At 43.7% G+C, this 17,471-nt stretch overlaps 2 protein-coding genes across 16 annotated transcripts in view; one reads left to right on the top strand and one right to left on the bottom strand.

Annotated features, from left to right (window-relative positions):
- The window catches only part of WDFY4 (WDFY family member 4), a 297,400-nt gene that overhangs the window by 232,475 nt on the left and 47,454 nt on the right, over positions 1-17,471 (top strand). The window lies entirely within an intron of this gene.
- Positions 1-17,471, bottom strand: part of LRRC18 (leucine rich repeat containing 18) — a 32,544-nt gene that overhangs the window by 10,791 nt on the left and 4,282 nt on the right. For 2 of the 12 annotated variants that reach the window (XM_054437002.1, XM_054437008.1), the window contains exons 2-4: positions 17,043-17,145; positions 14,379-14,514; positions 10,817-10,870 (exon numbers count right to left, since the gene is read on the bottom strand). The gene's annotated coding sequence lies outside the window, so the exon portion shown is untranslated. Of the gene's footprint in view, positions 1-7,128; positions 7,216-10,816; positions 10,871-13,132; positions 13,240-14,378; positions 14,600-17,042; positions 17,146-17,471 lie in introns of those variants that run through there. The other 10 variants (XM_054437001.1, XM_054437000.1, XM_054436999.1 and 7 more) reach the window with 7 other exon arrangements.

Raw genomic sequence — 17,471 nt, forward strand, 5'->3', positions numbered from 1 at the left:
ACTAGAGAGGAGCTCTGAACTTTGGGGATAAAGGAAGTGCAATGGAAATGCTAAATATTTGAGTAAATGTGGAGTATTTTTCTCTTCTAAATACCCTTAAAATATGTATGTGATTGAAAGAAAACTAACACTGTGTGATGGAGTTGTCAAAGTATGTAGATGTCATACATAAGACAACTACTACATAACGGGGAAGTTAGCAAGACCTATATGGTGGTAAGGGTTTTACACTGCTTTTGAAGTGGTGAAAGGTTAATTCTAAGTAGACTATAAAGTTAAGTATGTGTATTTTAATCCTCAGAGCAATCACTAAGGCAATATATAAAAAGACATAGTAAATAGTAAAAAACTAAATACATAAATGAGAATAAAACAGTTTAAAAATTCAAAAAATACAAAGAAGGCAGGAAAAGGGAACAGAGGGAGCAAACAGAAAACGACTATTAAAATGATAGACTGAAATTCAAACATAGCAATACTTACATTAAATGAAAGTGACCCACACGCACCAATTAAAAGACACAATTATCAGGATAGATTACAAAAGAAAAAGACCCAATTGTATGTTGTCTATAAAGAAAATATACTTTAAATAAGCAACAGTGAATTGAACTAAAAGAATGTAAAAAGACATACCATGCAAACACTAAAGGAAGGATGTAGTGACTTTATTAATGTCAGATAAAGCATATTTCAGAACAAGAAAATTTACATGAAGTAAGAAGACCATTACTTATTAATAAAACATTTAACCAATAAGACAAAAAAATCCTAAATGTGTATGTACCTAACAGCAGAGCTTCCATTTAAATGAAACAAAAACATAAAATTGAAAGGAAAAATTGATAAATTTACCATTAGAATTGGAGACATCAATACTTGTCTCTCAGCAGTCAATAGAACAGGTAGAGAGAAAATCAGCAAGGAAAAGGGTTTCTCAACCTTGGCTCTATTGACATTTTAGACCAGGTAATTATTTGTTGTCAGCAGAGGTGGGATGGTGACAGGGCTTGGGGGAAGTCCTGTCTTGTGCATTGTAGAATGTTTAGCAGAGTAATGCCAGAAGATTCTACCCACTGGTTGCCAATAGCTGCCCACTAGTTGTAACAATCAATAATGTCTCTTGACATTGCCAAATGTCCACTGAGGAGCAAAATTGCCTGGAGATGAGAACTACTAGTATAGAATAACTCACTATTCCCACCAAACAACTGAATCTGACATGTATAAGGCACTCTACCTAGCAACTGCAGAATACAAACTCTTTTCAAGTATGTATGGAATATCCACTAACACAGACTATATTTTGGGTCATGAAACAAGCCTTAACAAATTTAAAGGAGTTGAAATTGTACAAAAAAGTACAAGCTTGTTCTTTGAAAAGATTAATGAAACAGATAGCCAGACTGACAATTAAAAAAAAAAGAAAGAGAAGCCAAATTACAAATATCAGAAGTTAAAGGGAGGATTTACTAAATCCCTCAGGCATTAAAGGGATAATAAGAGAACAGTACAAACAACTCTAAAAAAAAGAGGAACTTAGATAAGATCAACTAAAAACTACTAAATACTTGCGAAGGAATGAAAACCCAAATAGACCTCTATTTGTTGAAGAAATGGAATTCATGGTTGAAAACCTTTCAAAAAAGAAAACCCGAAGCCCAGTAGTCTTATTGTTAAATTCTATCAAACATTTAAAGAGGACTGTCTTGGTCCACTCAGGCTGCTGTAACTAGACTAGTTGGCTTGTAGGCAACATAAATTTATTTCTTACTGTTCCAGAGGCTGGGAAGTCCAAATCAAGTCATTGGCAGATTTGCCATCTGGTAAGAGCATGCTACCTGGTTCATAAATGTTTTCTTGCTCTGTCCTCACATGGTAGAAAGAGAGCAAAACAATTGTCTGGGGCCCCTTTTGGTAATGACATAAATTCCATTTATGAAGTCTCCACCCTCAATATCTAATTTCCTCATGATCTAAATGCCTCACTTTCTGATACATTCACACTGGAGATTAGAGTTTCAACACAGGTTTTCGGGGGACACAAACATTCAATCAATTGCAAAGACATACTAGCAATTTGATATGATCTCTTTCAAAAAAAATAGAATAGAGAGCGATTCTCAACTTATTTTCTGATGTCAGCATTACCCTGATGCTAAAATCACACAAAGACAATATAAGAAAGAGATCTTCAGACCAATATTCTTCATGAACATAGTTACAAAAATCCTCAACATAGTATTAGCAAATTGAATCCAGTAACATGTAAAAAGAATATAAATGACAACCCAAACTTACTCAATACTTGGGAATCAGTTAATGTAACATACCATATTAACAGACTAAAAAGAAAAAAAAAGATCTTATCAATTGATGCAGAAAAAACATTTGACAAATTTAACATCTGCTAGTGATTAAAAACTCTCAGCAAACTGGTAATAGAAAGGCCGTTCCTTATCTGCTAAAGGACATCCACAAAAAAGCTAGAGCTAATATCATACTTTGTGAAGGACAGAAGGCTCTTCTCTGAAGTTTGGGAATAAGCCAAGAGAGCACACTTTCACTATGTCTGTTCAATATTACTTTGGAAATTCTAACCAGTGCAATAATGCAAAAAATAAGGCATACAGACAGAAAAGAATGAAATAAAACTGTTCTTTTGCACAGATGTCATGATTGTCCACATAGAGAATCCCACAGAATTTTAAAAACATTCTTGGAACTAATAAGTGAGTTTAGCAAGGCCATAGGATACAAGGTTAGTACACAAAGCCCCTATTGCATTTCCATATACTAGCTATTAACAATTGGAAACTGAATTATGAAAAATAATAATGCTCCAAATAATAAAATACTTCTATATTTCACATAAGTAACCAAAATGTGCAGGATTTTTATAATGAAAATTATAAAATGCTGATGTAGGAAAGCAAAGAAGACCTAAATAAATGGAGAAACACACCATGTTCATGAATTGGATGACTTAATGTCAACTCTCTCCAAATTGGTCTAATCAAAATTACAGGAGGATTATTTACATATATGGATGAATAGATTTTAAAATTTATATGAAAGGAAAAGAAACTAGAAATTGAAAATAATTTCGAAAAAGAATAATAGAGTTGGAGGATTATGCATCCCAGTTTTAAAATTTACCATATAGTTACAGCATGTGGTATTATTGGTGATGGGACAGGTAGATAGGTCAATGGAATGAAAATAGAGTCCAGAAATAGATCTATACAAACATGGCCAAATGGTCAATCGATTTTTGACAAAAGGTCAAAGGATGTCCAATGGAGAGACAATTAACTCTTTAACAAACGGTGTTGAAATTGGTTATTTATATGCAAAAAATTAAACCTTGGCCAAATTAACTCACATTAACTCAAAATGGATCATAGATTTGAATGTAAAATGTAAAACTATAAAACTTTGAAAAGAAAATGAAGGAGAAAATCTTCATGACTTTGAGTCAGGCAAAAGCACAATTTACAAAAGATAGTATTAATAAGTTGAACACAATTAAGAGCTCTGTGAAAAAAAATGTTGAGCATGAAAAGACAAGCTACAGACTGGAAGACAATAATGCAAATCATATATATCATAGATATATGGTATCCAAAATCTATAAATATCTTTTCAACTCAACAGTAAGAAAGCAAACAATACAATTTTTTTAAATGCCCAGAATATTTAAAGGTACATTTCAATGTAGAAATGTACAAACACAAAAATCGATAGTGCAAACTTTTGGCAAGGAGATGCTGCAACTAGAGTTCTCATTCCTTGCTAATGGGAATGCAAAATGGTATAGTCTCTAGGAAGACACTTTGGAAATTTCTTATAAAATTAACCATACAGTTATTATATCATCTGGCATTTCCCCAGCTAAGTATTTACCCTAGAAAAGTAAAATTCCATGTTCACACTGAAACCTGTTCACATGTGTTTATAGGTGCTCTATTCATAATTGCCCCAAACAGAAAAATAATAAATGTCCTTCAATGGGTGGATTCCTAATACTGTACAGTAGTCTCCCTTACCTGCTATTTCAATTTCCACATTTTTAGTTCCCCAGATTGGAAATATTAGACGGAAAACCCCAGAAATAAGAAATTCATACATTTTGAATTGCTCACTGTTCTGAGTAGTATGAGGAAATCTCAGGCCATCCTGCTACATCCCACCCAGACCTTGAATCATCCCTTTTTCCAGTGGATTCACTCTGTAAATGCTAGCTGCCTGTTCGTCACTTAGTAGCTGTCCTAGTAGTGAGTAGTGATGCTGGTAGTTCAGATATGCCAAAGAGAGAGATGCCTTAAAGTGCTTCCTTTAAGTGAAAAGGTGAAAGTTCTTGACTTGGGGAAAAAAACAAATCATATGCTGAGGTTGCTAACATCTACAGCAAGAATGAATCTTCTGTCTGTGAAGTTGAGAACAGTAAATTGTTGAAATTGTTCTATTTTATGATGAATTGTTGTTCATCTCTTATGGTGCCTAACTCATAAATTAAACTTTATCATAGGCATGTTTTCCTATAGGAAAAACATAGTGTACTATAGTGGTTTCAGGTATTCAATGGGGGTCTTAGAACATATCACCTGTGGGTAAGCGAGGACTGTGGTAATGGAATACTACTAAACACAAAGTCTACAGATACATGCAACAACTTGGATGAACCCTAAAGCATTTTGCCTAATAAAAAAAGTCTCAAACATCTACATGAATGGAATGATTCCATTTATGTCACCTTCTGAAAAAGCCATAACTTTAGGTGCAGAACAAATCTGTGGTTGCAGGGATTAGGGGTTGGGGAAAGGTTTGACTGGAAGGGAGAGGCACAAGTGAGTTTTCTGGGTTGGTGTCACTGCCTGCACCCTGACAGTGATGGTGGTTACGTGAATCTGTACATCTGTTAAAGCTTAGAGAACTGTGCCCAAAGAGGCAATTTTACTGTAGACACATTTTTTTTAAAATCGTTTTTAAAAAAACTTTACAAAATAGTTGGGACTCCATATTCTACTTCTGTTCCTCTCACTGTGCCTGCTGGCTTGTCCCACGTTGGAAGTCTGTGATTTTGTTAAGCCCCCACACAACTAGTTCTGCCCCTGAAAAGGCATCCAAATAGATAGCATCTGGGTACCGCTGTGGTCCAATGTGTACGTCTCCCTGTTCACAAGCTGGCATGTCAGAAAAACTGTCTACTGTGCTTGGGTTGAAATCTTCATTAAAAAGAGATGAATTGAGATCAGGGAAGTCTATGCACTCATCTGATGTTTATCAATGGCTTCTCCCCATGGTAGATTTGCCAGATTTAGCAAATAAAATTGCAGAATCCCCAGTAAAATTTGAGCTTCAGATAAACAACAAATAGTTTTTAGTATATATATATGTCCCAAATACCGCATAGTCCTGTATTTTATCTGGTAATCCTATCCCATGGGCCTAAACAATCAGTAAATTTTCATTTGTCTATGGTCATTATTAGTCCTTTGGGACTGATTTAAGCTAAGTCCATGTGCTTACTCATGCATTCGTTCATTTGCTCACTCACTGTATGAGCATATTGAGTGCCTACCATTTATCAAGCCTCTGAGCAACACAGATAAACAGTAAACAGGCCCAGTCCTCAAGTTGAAATAGTTCAAATCTAGATCCTCACTGATTCTGACCACCAGATTCCCCTGAACAACGAAAACCTGGGCTGCCTTTTGGTTTTCTTCTACTATCTAAGATAAAATTCAGCTCAGGGGGGCCAAACACACTGAGCATGGGTTAGAGAGAATCCTGGACAGGAAGGGGTGCTTCCAGCAAATGGGAGATCCAGCCAGTTGGGCCAGCTGTGCCTGCTGCCCACAGCCCACCCACACTGTGAGAAGAAGCCCTCCCAGCTCTGATGAATGGTGATGAGGAAGCAGCACGGAGCTGGCTACAGAGAACTCCTCCATTAAGGAGCCTCTCTCCAAAGGGCCCTTTGGCTCCAAGCCTGCCCATTAATCACCTCAAGGTAAAGTGAGGGCTGGCTGGGATAATGTACTTCACCTCCCCAGGGAGTCTGGGTCCCTAGGCAGCCCCGGGGCCAGATGGGGCACGGTGAACTTCCACCCTCTCTGCGCTTCTCCCTGGGGCCACTCGACCTTGGCAGGGACCCTTCCTCTCAGTTATAGAAGGCAGAGTGTGTTGTGTGGCTCAGGGTCCATCCTGACCCCCTAAGCTGCCCAGTACCACTAGAAGCAGACCCAGTGCCAGAAGCCATGATCTTTTGATCATCTGTTTGAAACTGACTAGATGGCCTATTATCAGTTCATAGAATTCTTGAAATGTCAGAGTGGGATCAACCCACACAAGGGAAGCTGATAGTTATAGGGAGAAAGATGTAAGTAGATAAGCAGATAGACGGGCGAATAGACAAATGAATGGATGTATTTATGTGTGGTTGGATGGATAATAGATTTCATTTCACATGAACAGCTTAGCAGCTCAAATATAAGAGGTTTCTAAATGTACTGTGTCTTTTTGTTCCTGTATAATCGTTTTTTATACTTTGGAAAAAGTGGACCAGTTGGTTTGACTTTAATTTCTAATTAATTTTTTCTCTCTAGTCATTGTGAATCAAACAGCATGGTGGGACACCCCATGGATATCTAAATTAAAAAAGTAATGGCAACCAATATATTAATGTCATCCAAATATTTGCAAGCATTTCCAGTTGTAAGACCCTTGTCATTATGATACTAGAATATGTCTGGTGCTTCACACTCATGTATCTTTGACTACAATTTTAAGCAAGACTGACTTTGTTTCTATATTTCTAACATCCCTAAATAGCTTGCTAACACAGTCTCACAATAATAATTTCATTCTTTCAACTGACCCATTGAGATACAGGATAGACACATGGAACTGAAACCCCCATAGACACTGCCATTTCACAGCCAGTATTTGGGACTAGCTTTATAGGATGTTTCATGTCATGTGGATGAGAAATATCTTTTACTTGTGGGTCATCTCTTAAGAGGAAATGATGCAAACTTCCCGCAACAACTCACTCATTCAAAAGTAACTGCATTTGTTCTCTCTCCCAACCCTTGTATTTACTGGGCGTGTAACAGGCCAGCTCACCTAACTGTGACCTCCTGAGTGGCTTCAGATCACTCTCTGTGTCCTCTGCCCCTTCCCAGAATGGTCATGCTCCCTCTAAAGAGAGGCGGGGCTGTATCTTCACAGATGAAGTCCATGGGAGGTGGAGACCTGCACTGTCATAGTGGGTCCTGTGTCTGTAGTGGGTGTGTTGGGAACCTCTGAGCAGGCTGCTGAAATCAGCACTAACTTTTGACTCGGGCATAGCTTGGAGAATTACCCCTTGTCCAAAGATCATTCTGGGCCCGAAACTGTGTGCTGTGCTACTTGCTCTGCAGTGTTACCTAGATTTAGGAATATAGATTCCCTGGGGGTATAAACATAAAGTGTTTTCGTTTTCTCCACTAACTGCCCCAATGTGAGCCCTCCTTCCCTGTGGGCAGGACAGATTGCTAGAAAGGGACAGATTAGAGGTGCAGAGATGATGGTGCAGCTCACAGCAATAGCTCCACCACACTCTGGGCAGAGCTGATGGAGGGATGATGGCAGGAGAGATGCAGAAGCAGGGGTTGGAATCTTACAGGGACTCCACGGTTTGGGGGGATTTCTGACATCAATTTTGGAAATACTGCCAATGTCTAGAGCCCCTCTCTATCATTCACTCATGGTACCAAAGTAATTGCCTCAAACATGCTGCTGGGCCCTTCATGTATGTCTAATATCCAGAGAAACTATGCAAAATATCAACCTTATTTTTACAATAAGAGAATTGAGACTCAGAGAAGTTAAGTGACTTCCCCAAGGTCACACAGGCAGCAAAGAGTACAGCCAAAGTCAAACCTTGATGTGTCTGATACGCAAGCTGGTGTACAATCTTTCTATACACTGTGCCACCTCTTTCTCTCCTCCCTCTGTTGCCTGTGCTCCCCCAGTGGCAAATGCCTCATCCTGGGGGTACATTGCTGGCCCTCACTGCCTCCCAGGAGAGGAAGCCATCCTGGAATCCTATGACTCTTAGGCTGAAAGCCACACCCACTTCTGCACAGGAGATCAAGGAAGGCCACTAGGCCCCCGTGGCCCCAGGCCCCAGGAAGGGTGTTCCTGTTTTGCTGGAATCTCTGACATTGGAACCAAGGAATGTCAGAGTCCCCAGAACTCTGGGTGATGAGACACTTGCTCAAGTCCATTCTAATTTGGCATGGATTAGCCTGGGAACTGCAATGTCATCCCCTAGAGAGTCTGCTAAATGAAGAATCGTGTGCACTCTGGCTGAAGCAGCCAGCCAACTCAACAGAGTGAGGAGACAGAGAGGCAGCCTTAGCCAAAGTCCCTGCAGAGGTTCAGTAATGCAGATGTTCCACTGACCTTTTGGAGGAACCGACCACAGGCAAATAAGGTCCCTGAAGAAATCACTTCAGTGTGACCCATTGCCTGCTAACTCCACTGTACAGGCGCCAATATGTAGGATGTTCATTTTCATAGATGTACCATACATATGTGGGTATATATCTAAATATGTACAAATAGTATGAATGTTGATATTTTAATAGCATCAATGGAGTCATTTAACTGTAAGAGCTTGGCAATTGACAATGAAAGAGAGAAAGAGAAACAGTTTATGGGGCACACATAATGCCAGGAGCCAGTTCACTTCATAAGCATGTGTCCCTAAGTGGGCGGCAATGGAGGCAGGAACTGGTTGTTTCTCAGCTCCTCCAGTCCCTGCAGGTCCAACGCAGTGTGAACGCCTTGCCACATGGAGTGTGAGTAAAGAGTGTGAAGACACAGGATTTTCATGTAACATCGCCCAGGGACATCGGCCAACTGCATTTCCTGGTACTCACCAGAGAGGCAGTGATCTCTTTGCCCTGGAGAGCTGCAGGCTGCTGTAGCGCCCCTGTATCAGGGGCGGCTGTATGCAGACTGCCTGAAGTTTGATTTTTACCATGTGAGCTCACTTGAAAGTCTAACCTCTCGTAAAGTACTTCTGCTGTTGCCAAACAGTGGCCGTCTCTATGTGCTGGTCAAATGATGCCTCCCTCACACCCTCCCCCCTGTGTCTCCACACACATCCTCAGACCCACGCTAAGAGGTACATCATGCCCATGTCTTCATAAAGTGACCTCTCCTTTGCCATCTCAGTCATCCGCACCACTCTCCTTTGTGGTAGGAATATCCCTCCTGTTCTGGGTGGTGTGGGGAGGGGAGTGTGTGTGAGGAGTTTGTCCAGGCTCACACAGCTGCCTTATTCCGGCACTTCTGTGGGCTGTGTTCTTCCCATTACATCAAAACTTCCACCCCCGTGCCTGTAAAGTAGCAAACGGAGTGTCTGTATAAAAATTCTCAGGTTCACTTCATTTGGCAATTATCTGGTTAATTTGATCAGCCCAGCTCTAAGTGTCTTACTGGGATATTATGCATTTATAGCTTTGTCTGCCCCTAGTATTATTTACTTCTTTGTCCTTCGCACCAGCGTGGCTCTGCACATGTGCTGCCTGGAAAGCCGTTAGCTGTCAAACTGCCCTCTTTCCCCTAGCGGATAATAAGAATTCAACTTTTATTTGTAGCAAAAGTTCCCAGGAGGTCACATGGCCCAATAACAAAAGATTATGATTTCTTATTGGTTTAATAGCATCTATTTTGTAATTCTGGATGTACTCTGTTTTAATTGGATTTGTTAAAGGAACAAAAGGGAATAGGTGCCTTACAATTAAAATAAAATATTAAGATGATTAGTTTAACAGACTAGAAATGCCTTGTTCATCCACCCTATGTTCAAAACATACAAAGCAACCTCAAGAGAAGCAAAAGTCAAAGAACCAAAGGCAGACCTGGCCCCTTTGAAGCCCATGAGGTGAAGAGTGATTCCATTCCACCCAATGTGTTTTAAGCACTGCTATTGCCAGACAGGTGTTATTTTGTTTTCTCCTCACAGCTCCTCTCCTCCCGCAGATTAGGAAACTGGGTCTCAGAGAAGCGGCTTGGCAGGGGAAATGTGTCAGGGCTTTGGCTGTGGTGGGTGTGCCCAGCCCCCCCGTTTACCTTCCCCATGACCCTGGATGGCTTCCTGAACCCCACAAGCTTCAGCCTGAACTCCTGTAAAGAGGATGTAAAAGTGGCTGCTTCCCCAAGGTCCGGGAAGGGCAATGCGTGGCCCTTGGAGGCTTTGGTTTTGATATGTGTGTGTGTGTCTGTGTGTGTGTGTGTGTGTGTGTGTGTGTGTGTGTTGGTGGGGGTTGGCACAGGAGGCAGCAGCATGGATGGGACCACACAACTGAAACAAATGGGGATCCCGGACTCCAGGTGCCAGCCCAGTAGAAACCCCATTCAACCCTGCAGCCTAGCGTCCTTATGGACCGTGACCCCCGCCTCCCTGAGTGCAGGCTTTCAGTGAATTTATCCTGGGGGCCAAGAGGACACATTGCTCCTTTGAGCTGCACAGGCCCCCTCGTATCATGCTGGGGCATCTCCTCACATGGAGTTCTTTCTGCACTGCACACCCTCTAGTTCTGGTGAGAGCCCACTGGCGACAGCCCAGATTCCAGTGGAGCACCCCATCTGCCGCAGGACAGCTCGCAGCTCTGTGGCAGCTTTGCTGACCGCCTACCACGTGAGAAGGTGTGAAATGACTGCGAAGCGGAATGCTGAGGGTCAACTCTAAGGACACAGCTGAACTTCCCATGGCCCTTTGAAGTCATTCACTCAGCAGCAGTATTTGTTGAAAACCTACTATGAATGAGGCACTGTTCCAGGCAGCAAACAAAATGAAGGTCCCGCTCACATTCTAGAAGAAGAATCAAGCAAAAATAAGGTGTAATGACAGGTGTGATGGATGTTAGGAAGAGAAAGAGTCAGGATAGAGACATAGATACTAGAAGAGAAGAGTTGGAAGATGTGTTTTTTAGAAAGGGGAGGCCAGGAGGGCCCTCTTTGAGAAGACGATACCTGAGCAGAGATCAGAGGAAGTGAGGATTCAGGGAGAGGATTTCAGATGGAGGAAACATCCAGTGGAAAGGCCTCATTGCAGATAGGAGGGGATGGACAACAAGAGGAAGGAGAGGAGGAGGACAGAGGAAGAAAGAAGGAAGGAGGAAAGGAAGAAGGGTGGGAGGAGGCACAATAAAAGATAAGTAAAGAAACAGGAGAAACCCAGCCCTGAGGCTGGTACCAGGCATGGGGTTGCACTGGGCTGGTCTCAATAGCCTCTGGGCTCCAGCAGGAAGCTACCGTGTCCTGGACTCCATACTCCAGGCCAGTGAGTGTGGGCATCAGGGGACAGTGGAAATAGCCCAGGCATGGGAGGGAGTTGATTGGGTGGGTTAGAGGCTGCTTCTGCCTCGTGCCCCCTGAAGGCCATGGCCAAGCTCCTTGCTTCTCTTCTCCGCCTATAACTCATCGTGCTGGTCTACACTCACTGTCCTGGTGAGCCCACCTAGTCTCATTGCTTTGAATACGATCTATACAGTAACAATTCCCCAGTGTTTGGTTCTTGCCTGGACCTTGCTCCCCAATTCTGGACTCACTTAGCCTACTGCCTACTTAGCGTTTCTCCTTGGATGATGATAAGCATCTCAAACCCTGCCTGTCCCAAGCCCAGCTCCCAGCCAGCTGCTCCACCACAGCCTCTTCCGGCTGGGCTGACAGCCTTGGCCTCCTGTGGACACTCAGGGACCAAACTGTGGCATCAGACTTGACACCTCTTCTTCCATCCATCCCCAATTAATAATGCAGACTGACCTTCCCCCACACATTGATGCCCCTTGTTTCTCTGCACTTCTCCTCCATAGCATCTGGCATCTAAATGTAGTTTATGATGCATTACTTGTTATGCTTGCATTTATTATCTATCCCTGTTCTCCTCCCCCACCTACCCCAAGACACATGGCCTGTCTTGTTCACTTGTCCACCTCAGTTCCTAGCACAGAGTAGGCCCTTGGTCAATACTAGTTTAATAGATACAGTCTAGGTGCTTACAAGGTCAATCCTGATTCCCATGTCCTCAGAAAGGGTCTCAGCTCTCAGCTTTGTCCCAGATTTCATAGCTGAGAGTCAGCTGCTACATAATCAATTTGACTCACTGTTTTTACATGTACTGTTAAAGGATTTCCAGAACATGAATACGTTTTAAGGGAGAGGTCCCTCAGGAAAACTCAGGTTGTCACTTGCATACAAAATATTTGTTGGTCACTGAGTGTGTACCCTCTTGGAGACAGGAATGCTTTCCAAATAGACACAGACGATGGCACGATGGATTGTTTGACCATGAGAACAAGTGCACTATGGGGCTGGAGAGCGGTCAGTAGCATTGCACTTGAAGCTACCTTAACTGGGTTAGGCCAAGGGGAGAAGGATGGGAGCCAAGGCAAAGAGACGAGATGAAGCAAGGAAACGGCTGGTACTCTGGGAAGAGGTAGGACCAGGCTATGGAGAACACATGGAGGCCACTTCTAAAAATCTCCCTTCAGGAAATAAGAACAAGACTTTTGATAGAAACATGCTTATGGTGGTGCCATTTAAACTAGTAAAAACAAATTAGAAACAACCCAAATGTCTAACAATAGATAAGTGATTAAATAATCAATGTGTAATCATAGAATGAAATAAATAATAAACAGAAACTAAAATAAAACAAAACATTATTTTCCAAAAATGTCAAAAGGCAAAATGCTGAAGATGTCACGTTAGTGAAAAAACATCTGTCTGTGTGAGCCCTGTGTTCTCTGGCGCACATGCACCCCCACACCCAGAAAAGAGGAGAGAAAGAACGCCAAGAATATCAGCAACACTGCTCTCTGCAGGTGGCGGTCCTGGGCTCTTTTTATATGTCTACATAATTTTTAAATTCTCTGCAACAGATATAAAATCTATTTCTAACCAGAAAAAAAAAGGTACAAACACACGTTCACACACATGCACACACACTCACACTCCAAACACACACACACACACACACGATTCCACTTCCTTTCCTATTAGAGGACAGGGTGATGGTGGGAGTTATCCACTGGAGCTAGATTTGCCTGGGGCAGTTGCAGATAGAGGATACCTGAGAGGTGTCCCCAGCACTGCAGACACAGGAATTGGGCAGCAGGTGGAGAGTCTGGTTGTCTGAGGCAGCCAGTGCTGTCCTAGGTCATCTGTGAACTCTTTATGCTGTCACAGAGTGGAATGCAAGAGGTGGCCACTGAGAGTGGGGGAGGAGCAGGCAGCCCGAGGCAGCCGTTCCTGTTTCCCTCCAGAGATACTCTATCAGAGCCAGCCAACCCTCAGCCAGCCACAGAGGGTTGTGCTGTAAACAACATGTGGCCTGTTGTGAGCGGGTGACCCGTATTATGGTGCAATGTGGGGAGGATATGTCAAGCGGAAGCTGAACTTTCTCCCTGCAACCTCCATCCAGAGGTGACAAACTGTGGGAAAACTGTGGCCTACTTTTTGAAGGAATGCTTCAGGTTAGTGGAGAAAAAGGGTAGTTTGGGCTCATTGCTTGCATGGGAGGCCCTTGTCTTTCAGAAAATGCTGCAACATCTAATCCTAAATTTCTTCTGTAGAAACTTTTCCTAAATTCAGATTTCCTTTTCCTCCTTGAATCTTCATGAGGTTTATCTGAAATCATGAATGAAGCACTTGACACTGCCCCCAATAAGAGCGATAGCTTTCCTTAGGACTTTGTGCAAACAGACGTAACTATTGCCAGGAGAGTTGAGAATGATGTGGTCAGGACAGGGCAGCACCCTGGCAGCTTCCAGATAGGATGGCCACCCACATTTTCGTCATGCCGGCTGTCCCTTTCCTGCTGTGCCTGAAAAGGCAGGTGGGTAGGCTGCAGGGAGCATGGGAGCTGTGAGGCAAATAGAAGTGAGCCCCACTCCCCTTCATTGCCAACCCAGGTTTACTCCCATAACACACCTGAGCCCAGTTTATTGCTCTGCAAACAATTGCTGGTTGTTTGAAGAGTGAATGAGGTGATAAAAATGTTAGGTGACCAGTGTTCAGTGGGCACTCAACAGTCATCTGGCTTCTACCACCAGTGGTGGGTGCTGGTGGGGAATGCTGGTGGAGTCACCAGACTGCACCGTCTCCATTACCTCCCTCAAACCAGCTGCTCTGGGCCACTCCCCACTGGTCAGGAATCTCAGATGGAGGAGTTGGAGAATAATCTTTGCTGATTCCCAAATACAAAGTATTTGCAACCTTTCAAGCACTGACAAATTATTAATAATAACATTACTAGTGATTATAGAAAAAGAGATATAATAATAGCTACTTACAGACATAATTATTCGTATACTCACTTTTAATCTCTAGAGCTGGCTACAGTTTAGTCTCCTCATTCAGTTGTCTGTCCAACAATTCCTACTGGAGTTGTACTATGGGTCAGGTCAGTGGATATGCAGTGAGCAAGGCTATACCTTTGTGTTCCTTGTGAAGCTACCATTTCAAGAGAGAGCAAATAAAAAAAAAAAAAGAGGGAGAGAGAGAGAAATTCAGGAGCATTTCAGCTGGTGTAAATGCTCTGCAAATAATAATAGCTGGTGATGTGACAGAGAACGCCAAAGTCAGAAAGGGCATATCAGTGGGGACGTTGCTAACTCAGACTGAGGTGGGTGGGGCGGTCCTTTCTGAGAAGGTGACATTTGAGCTGTAACTAGAATGCTAAGAAGAAGCCACACGGAAGGATTTTGGAAAGAACTGACAGGAAGAGGGGGTAAGCTGGAGATCAAGGAGGGGAGGGTGAAGAGCTGAGCAAGGGCAGTGCAAGGTAGGCCGTGTGCTCATGGGTAGGGGACAACATAAGGCCCTCTAGAAGGATAACGCTGGCCGTGGGGAGGCAGCAGAGGCAGGGAAGGAGAGTGATGGAGACAGGCCAGCGGCAGGCAGGAGAGGAGGGGAGTCTGTGCTGAGGGGCATGGCGGAGGAGGGACCATGTGGATCCAGGCTCTGTGGTGGAAGCAGAGCAGATGGAACATTCTTCTAGATTGTATATGTGGAACAGGCAAAGAGAAAACCCAAGAGCAGGCTGGAACTGCTAGAGGGGCCTAGCACTTCCTGTATCTTTTCCTTCCTTTTGCCCAGCACAAAGTCTAAGTACCTCATGTGCATCATCTCATTTAATTTAGTCACTCCACTTCGCAGATGAAACGCCCAGGGCCTAGTCAAAGGCGCATGTCTCGACTGGAGCCAGCGTCTCTTTGGTGCCCTTTCCCAAGGACTAGCTGCCATCTGGCTTTTCCAATGCAAGCTTGGCTTTACAATGTCGGATGGCTCTCTTGGCCACCCAGGAAGCTCCTGACTCATCGTATTCTGCAGATGCTGGCAGGAGCTGAGCTAGATCCTGTGGGAAACTTTCTTCCTAGTCCAGGTCAAGCCCCATCCTTATGGCTCATCCCTCCCCGAAAAAGAAGAACGCATGTGTTATTAGACCCAGTTCTAGGGGCTGAGATGAGTTCCATTATGTGAGACTAGTAGGGAGCTCAGAAACTGAAAAATTGGCAGTGAATTGCATTGGCAACGGGCTGAGAGTTGGTGATAGGGCTGGCAGCAGAGTAGACATGGGCATGGTTCAGTTGCACACCTTGTGTTCTAGGGTTTCAGGGGCCTGGAAACATCATCTAGCTTTAGCTCTCTCATCTCTCCGCTGATAGGAAGGGAGAAAGGGCCTGACGTCACCCTTGATGCTGGGCAACAGTGAGAGACCACTGGAGGCCCAAGTAGAAGCTGGAGGCACCAAGCACCAGGCACTAACAAACCAGTCTGCGACAACCACAGGGCTCAGGGGCCCTGCAGGGTGGACAGCAGCTGTCTCAGTGCATCCCATCTCCCCTGGAGGCTGAGGCTCAAACCCAGAAGTCATGTGATCACTCCAGCTTACAGGCCTGTCACAGCCCTGTCCTCCTAAACGTGTGACTTTGCATAAGTTTCTTAACCTTTCTGAGTCCCCATTTCATTGGCCGGGAGTGTTGTTCCAAGCTTGGTTCACATAGCATCCGTGTTGTTGATAAATGTATGGAGAATTTATTATGTGCCAGACCCTTTGCAAAGCAAAGATACTACCTAATTTTTAGCACATTAAAATGAGGTTCCTCCCTCTGTATGGATTCTGTGGACCACCCACTATAGGCCAAGCATTTTACAGACATTATAATTGAGTCACAACTGCCTGATGTGTCGATTTTCATCTCCACTGGAGGGATACAGCAATTGAGGCTCAGAGAGGCTGAGAAACTTGTGTGGAGTCACAAAGACTCTAAGTAGAGGGCCTGCCTTTTCCCACTATACCTGTCATAAAAGATGGGACTTGAGGAGTGTGTTCCTGTTTGTCCCATGAAGAATCCCCCTTTGCAAAGCCCAGCTCAGCCTAGGGCTTAACCACTTATTAGTGAGTTCTAGTGTTCAGGATAACTTGTAGAAAAAGTTTACCACCAGACTTCTTAAAACACAGATTGCTCTCCAAACTCCATTACAGTAAGCAGTAATCAGGTTTGTTCTGCTAGGCTGGACCTTCCTGGATGAACAAGCAGTCACAGCTTAGTTTCCTTAGAGGGGTGACTGGTCGGGTGAAAGCAAGCAGTTCAAACACGTCTCCACCTAGCCTGTAGAGCAGCAAAGACACTCACGGAGACCCAGACTTTGGAGAGAGGATCCCGTGTGATCCCCGATGTGCCACTGACTCGCACGCCTGCCTTCCCAGGCTCGCCTGTGCCCTGGCCCCTGAGGACGCCCACTGAGTCCCAGCTAGCTGCCCTTCCTGGCTGGGGTTCAGGCAAGCTTCCTCCTCTCCTAAATAATGCATTAGCTAGTGTCTGGGCTTTGTAAATAAAGCATACTCGGAAAACAGGCATTTCCAAAGTTGCTTACTCAAAGGAGGGGAGAAAGAGAAAAAGTAGAGATCTAAGCAGGTGTTTGGCACAGTTAAAGTAAATTGATAAGCGCAGGGCCGCCACCCGAGCAAAACTTACCCTGCTAGTCCCAGCTTCTCCTCTTCAACTGTGAAACTTTGTCTCCAGGCAACAAGAGACTTAGGACCTGGATCCAGATCATTAGCACAGTCTTGACACCAGCCTGCAAAGTGAGAGGAGGCAAGGCTGAAAGGGTCTCTAAGACACTCAAATTTCCTGACAGCCTGGCTTGCCTGCCACGAGGAGGGAACCCCAGGGCTCACCCCTGTGATTCCTGCAGTTGGGCTTTTCCTCCTGTTCACCCAGCAGTCAGTGGGAGAGGAACGAGTCAGAGCCCCTGTCCATGGCAACAGCCAGGCGGATGTGGCTACACAGGGAAGAAGCCACACATTTCTCTTGAAAGAGACACACATTTCACTTTAATAGCATTCATGAAACATCACTCCCCTTTCTTCGAATTTGTGCAAGTATTTTTTTTCTGCTCTTTGG

This window comes from Pongo pygmaeus, chromosome 8 (assembly GCF_028885625.2).
Source record: "Pongo pygmaeus isolate AG05252 chromosome 8, NHGRI_mPonPyg2-v2.0_pri, whole genome shotgun sequence".
Classification (NCBI taxonomy): domain Eukaryota; kingdom Metazoa; phylum Chordata; class Mammalia; order Primates; family Hominidae; genus Pongo; species Pongo pygmaeus.